Source organism: Phoenix dactylifera, chromosome 13 (genome assembly GCF_051530095.1).
Source record: "Phoenix dactylifera cultivar Ajwa chromosome 13, Ajwa_hap1_PhDact_Kaust_v1.1, whole genome shotgun sequence".
NCBI lineage: Eukaryota > Viridiplantae > Streptophyta > Magnoliopsida > Arecales > Arecaceae > Phoenix > Phoenix dactylifera.
The window spans coordinates 8,777,121-8,783,972 of record NC_143202.1 but is presented as its reverse complement, the minus strand read 5'-3'; positions in this window follow the sequence as shown (position 1 = coordinate 8,783,972).

The following is a 6,852-nucleotide window of genomic DNA, read 5'->3' as shown; positions in this document are numbered from 1 at the left end:
GAGACGTCTCGGGGACCGAATGAGGGCTTTTTAAATAGGTCGAAATCGCTCGAGCCGACTCGAGCTTTCTCCCTCATTCCCGACCAAAACGGAAAGCCCTAGCCTCCACTTGCTCTCCACTTCAAAACCTAGCTTCCATTTGCCCTAAATCGCAAACCCTAGCATCCATGGCACCAAAGAAAGCTAGGACAACCCGTGGGAGGCGACCTAGAGTAGCGGGCGACGGCGAGGAATGGCGGGAAGAACCCTCCGCGCCTTCTCCTCCGGTTGCTCCGCCGACCACGACGATTTCCTGTGCAAATCGCACAGTCACGACTGGCAGGCACATCGATTTTTTCTTTCTAGATCATGAGGGGTTCTCTATTGGAGAGAGACTCCGAGCCCAAGGGTGGGAGCACCTTTGCACCCTCAAAATCTCGACCTACCCCGGCCTTGTTAGAGAAATGTTTAGTGATATGGCCTTAGGGGACTTAGGGTACACTGCATATGTCCGAGGGACATTGGTAGAAATTAATGAGGATGTCCTATCCACTGTCCTACAAATTCCTAAGGACGGTGAGGCACCGACCTCACATCCCCAAAGGGAAATAGCCCTAAACTTGATTCTAGGAAGAGAGGACTGCGGCCCTCTTGATGTTGTCTACTCCCAGGACCTAAATGCAGAAATGAGACTTCTTTTAAGCATTGTCAATCGGGTCCTATTCCCCAAAACCGGTCGCTTCGATTTTGTTTCGGAGCGTGATTTAGTCATAATGCACCATATCCTACTAGGGATCCCCCTAAACCTCCCTAGACTCATGCTAAATTACATTGCCCAATGTCATAGGTATTCTAGGTTTAGTATACCCTATGGCATGATCTTTACCTTAATATTTAAACACTTCAAGGTTCCCATTCCACCAAATGAACCTGCAAAGGCCCTAAGAAACACCGATTATTACAATGAGGGCTCAATGAGAAGAATGGAATTTCACAAGATAGATGGGTCGTGGGTCAAGGTTCCAAAAAGAAAAGCACAAACCATAGAGCCTGAAATTCCACATCATGAGCCTGACCATCACTCTCCTCCACCTAGCCACATGGACATCCCTGATATTCCCTCCAGCTCAGCTGGACCTTCCACATCCATGCCACAACCTCCTCCAGTCAGTGGGACCTCCTTCCTATCAGAGGAGCAGATGCACACTTTAGCATCTGTTATTTGTCAGCAGATGAGGGAGGAGATGAGATCCATGATGACTGCAGAGCTGGCCCCCATCAGACAAGAGCTGAAGGAAATTAGAGCTCAAATTGAAGCCACAGAGCAGCAAATAGTTGGGGTAGGTGCCACCCAAACATTCAGATCGATAGAGCTCAAAGACAGCTTGAAGGCCATTTCCGAGAGTCTCAAAGAGTTGACAAAGCCAGATGGCAATGTGGGCACCCTAGTTGCCCAACTTAGAGGCAGAATTGAGATGGCAACCTTAGAGTTTGAAGCACTTGTGGCAGGTTTCCACAAGTCACAGGGAGATCACTTTAAGACTCTCATGGATTCTATCAATGGCTTCATAGATGCAGCCTGTAAGGCTTATGCACAAAGTACAATGCCCCATGAGCAACGACGCCGATGATGGATATCCTATAGGATCTTCTTTTTGTAAATCCTAGGCCATTGTGAAACACTTTTGTACTAGAAATCAATACTTGTTATGACTCTTCCTTTTGTACTTGAAATCAATACTCTTATGTACTAACTTCAAAGACTTACAATGACATATGAATGAATACAATTTCTTTTTAAAATCTTGTGTACATTGCCAATTCTGTGTATGTGTTTGATTGTGTGATACAAAGAAACAGGGGGAGCACATCTTGTGATAACTATGTTAAACTAAACGATGAGTATGAAATGAATTCCACAAACAAAGGGGGAGTAATATGAATGTCACACCTTGAGTATCATTTGTCCCCTTCATTGTTGATGACAAAAAGGGGGAGTAGAATATTGTAAGGGGGAATAGAATATTGAAATATGAATATTGAAAAATATGGATATTGAAAGGGGGGTATAGAATGAATATTGAATATGGTTATTGAAGAATATTAATTTTAAGATAATTGCCCTTCTGGAAAAGAAAGGGGGAGTCAAAAAGAATCTAGTTTTTAAATTATCTTCAGCATCAATATATCATTCTAACTTGATTCAAATTCAGTTCATATGATAAAATCATTTAAGAACTATAAAGATCAATCCTATGCACAAGGAAATTTAAGTGATGCACATCGTATCTAGTTCAAATCAAAACATTATACTTGTATATCTGATCAATACTGTGTATATGTTTAAATTTCAAATTTTGCATATACTCAGTGTTTTGTCATCATCAAAAAGGGGGAGATTGTTGACCCCCTAATGGATTTTGATGAATACAAAACACTAGAGTAAAATTCCATTATATCTTAACAATTCGATTGAGGAATTCATGTGTTTTACTTAGAAAATTGTTAAGAAATGTCTAGGCAAGTTCTCACAATTTTTATGAATTTATTGAAGAATATTTTGAGCTAAAGAAAAAGTTCAGGGATAGCCGAGACGTCTCCTGATAGTTTCAGAGACGTCTCTGGCACAAACAGGAAGAACTGGCACACTTGGAGTCGTCCCCGGCACCTGCCGAGTCGTCCCCGCGTTAGCGGAGTCGACTCTCTCAGAAGCGGAGTCGACTCTCTCAGTGGCGGCAGAAAGACGTTTCTCAAGGGATATGCGCGAGACGTCCCCGCTGTACGCGGAGTCGTCCCCGCAAGCAAAAAGGAGACTCCCCGAGACGTCCCCAAGATGGCGGAGACGGCTCTCTCAGGGTTTTCCAGAGAATGGTTTTTGCGGTGATAAGGAAGCGGAGTCGACTCTGAGATAGCGGAGTCGTCCCCACGCATAAAGTGGACACAAGCGGAGACGTCCCCTGAAAGAGCGGAGACGACTCTCTCAGGGAATTCCAGAGGGCAAGTTTTTCGGAGACAAAGAAGCGGAGTCGTCCCCAAAGAAGCGGAGTCGTCCCCACTCAAAAAGCACAGACAAGGCGAGACGTCCCCGTAAAGTGCCGAGTCGACCCCAGATAAAGTAAAAAGTAAAATCCTGTAGGTGAGACGTCTCTCGCTGTAGCGGAGACGTCCCCGGAGCGCCTGGGACGCGACTGACAGCTTTTCAGGTTTGATTTTGAATTTCAAATCCTTCTCTTTTTGTCTCTAACGGCTATATTTGCTTTTTGGGCTATAAAAGGGACCTCTTAAGTGGTTCTCAACAACTCTTCACCAACCCAAAGCAAAATCATTCAAGAGAGAAGTTTGAAAGAAAAGCTCAAGGGAGTGAGTGCATCCAAGGAAGGAAATCAAGTACTTTCAAGTCTCCCAAGTGATTTCAAGCTCAACCACTCTCGCGCGCTCGGGAATCAAAGCTCACACTCAACCCTACGCGGTCTACCTTGGAAGAATCAACATCTCCCACGCTTCCAACGGCAAAAAGATTCTTCCGGGTTTCATTGTTCATAAGTGCTATATTTGCTTTCTAGAGCTTTTATATTCTTTTGTACACTCTTTTATCGTGGTGCTTGTTCAAGTCAAGGGACTTGGAACAAGGGAAAGGCGTCCCAAGCCTAAGAGAAATTGGGGGTTTAGGGTTTATTGTGAGCCCGGTGTAAAACAACGAGTTGGGTAGTGAACTCGCAAAACTACCGTACTGTAATCTTGGATTATAGTGGAAATACCCAAAGGCGCTTTGGGGAGTGGATGTAGGAGCAGTGAAGGCTCCGAACCACTATAAAACCGTGTGCTTGTGGTTGTCTTCTCTTATCCCTTTATCCTTGCTTTAGTTTATATATTTGTGTGGTTTAATCTTAAATTAGTCAAAAAGTTTTTTAAAACACCCAATTCACCCCCCTCTTGGGTGACCATCTTTGGGCAACATATTCACCTCTCGATCTGATCGAAGAGTTTTAATACTCTTTCCAGTTTGTTTTTCTACTTCATTACGATACAATTTAAACATTTCAAATGCTTCAGATTTATGTCTCATTAAATAGACATAACCATACCTAGAAAGATCGTCTGTAAACGTAATGAAATATGAATACCCACCTCTAGCATCTATGCTCATTGGCCCACATACATCAGAATGTACAAGGGTCAATAAATCACTGGCTCGTTCACCTTTTCCAGTAAAAGATGATTTAGTCATTTTACCAAGAAGGCATGGTTCACAAGTTGTTAATGATTCATAATCATTAACATTGAGGATTTTCTCTTTACTTAACCTGTTCATCCTGTTCTTGTTAATATGACCTAGCCTATAATACCAAAGGTAGACATCCGTGACATTATCTATTCCAGGGTGCTTACTTGACGTGTACATTATATTAACAGGTTGTGATAACAAGTAGATGCCATTGCTCAATCGTCCATTCATTACAGTAACACCATTCATAATGATATCACAAGAACATTTCTTTATTGAAATTTCGTAACCGTTCATGGCCAAAAGGCCTACGAAAATTACATTCAATAAGAACGTAGGACAATAGTGACAATCACTCAAGACAACTATATGAGAATTGAAAATAAGTTTGAGATTTTCTAAAGCTAGAGCTGGAACAGATCTTCTATCTCCAACATTCAGGAATTTCTCGCTGTTTTCAAATCTCTCATTGACCTGAAGTCCTTGCAATGAATTGCATATGTTAAACGGACTTCCAGTATCTAATACCCTGGTTGAATTATCACATATAGAGAAATTACAAGATGTTATCATATAAATACCTTAATCAGCAACTGATTGCCTTTTTCTTTTGCTTGGCCTGTTCGGATCAAGTGAGGCAAGGTACTGAGGATAATTCCTCTTCTAATGCCCCTACTTCTTACAATAGAAGCATTCTGCCAGATTGTGGTTAGCCTTAATCTTTTTGGTCTGACTTGGCTTAGCACGTTGCACCTTTTTCTTTTGATTCTTATTTTTCTTCTTTCCTTTCTTAAAGGTACCACGACCCCTGGACGAACCTCCCACTAAATTCACCGACCCTTTTAGGAGTTGGTGATCCTTCTCAAAAGTTTGTAGTAAACCCAACAATTGGTGATAATTTACTACCAGTTTCGTCATACGAAAGTTGGTGAGAAATGGGCAGTACGAACCAGGAAGAGAATTTAGTATAGCATCCTTCCCTAATTGATCATGTAGGGGAGATCCGAAAGTGCCTAGGCGCTCGATTAACTCAATCATGTACAATACATGATCGGTCACCGAAGCCCCATCCTTCATACGTACGCTAAAAATAGCACAACTAGTCTTGTGCTTTTCAATATCATCAGGAATACCGAAAGATTCGTTCAACACTTGAATGATGTCTTCCAGCTGCGCATTCTCAAAATGCCTACTAAACTCATCATTCATTGCAGCGAGCATAATGCAACGGACAGTGATATGATCACTGAGCCACTTCTGATAAGTGTCTCTAACTGTACCCCGTGCATTAGCAGCGGGCTGCTCAGGTGCCGGATCTATTATCACATAAAGGATCCATTCATGCTCTAGCACAATTTTTAGTTTTTTATACCAATTATTGAAGTTGGGACCTGTCAACTTATCATTATCCAATAATGAGCGAAGTGACAAATTAGGTGCCATTTCTGTATAAAAGAAAATTTGGCTATTAGTATATGAATTAACTAAACACATTAGACTTGGACTTTAGTCTAAAGGTACTCCCACTATTTTATACAAATTGGTAGCCTCTACCTTCAATTCGAACAATTACTCTTAATTCTTTAGTGGGCACTAGAACCCAATAGATTGCATATAGGCCCGAGTGTAGCTCGGCCAACCCATATGCACCTATTGGTAGGTTATAAATCAGTTGCTTCACCAAGCAACTTCTAGTGATAATTTTGCCCTAGGTTCTTCGGCAGGCGTGTGGCGCCTCCACCGAATACCCTAGTCAGGTCCAACCATTAAATGATAGGGTTAAATCTAATCAACTAATAGACGACCAAGCCCGAGTGTGGCTCGGTTCACCTGACCGCCTATTGAAGGTACACTTAACTCATCATATATTGAATGACAATTTCAATGCTTGATAAGTACCAGACGTGTAGCGCCTCCAATAATTATCAAAACATTGGACCCATTATCACCCAACTTAATAGGAGGCTATGACCTAGTTATCACTATAACCATTTCATTTTAAGGATCTAATAATTTTAGAGGATTTCATAATTAAGATAGATGAGAAGATTCGGTTAGTCTAATTTCTCCCACTGACTTCACCAAATCAGATTAGACTGAAACCGGTTAAGGAGGTACCTAAATCAGTCAAACTAATTTTCCTTATAGGCATGGGCTAACTCGAATTATTAAGTCATCCAATCAAAATGTGATTGACCATGTCGGCCAGGTAAGTGAGATCGGTGGAAGGGATTGCCATTAACTCGACAAAGACGAATCAGTGCGAGTAGCTCCCAATTAAAAACCACCGGTCAAAACTGTCAAAGTTACCTTAGACACCGACTGGTTAATCAATTTCAATTTGATTACTCAAATGACTCGGGCTACACCTCTGAGCCTAAATCAAGTTCCATCTTAGTCTAATCAAAGACATGGACTTGATCCATCTACAACTATTGTAAATTGACCTAGAATTTTTTTTGACCTAATCTAGTTACTACTTAATTAGATTTGATCAATTAATTCTATTTGTCCATGTATGATTCTAACCTTAGGTCTAACCCAATCCTAGGAACTTGATTCAAGCTAACCCATATGCCCAAAGAATTATACAATGTCAATTAATTGAGTTATAATTCTATTTCATAACACTTAATTCTCAATTAAGT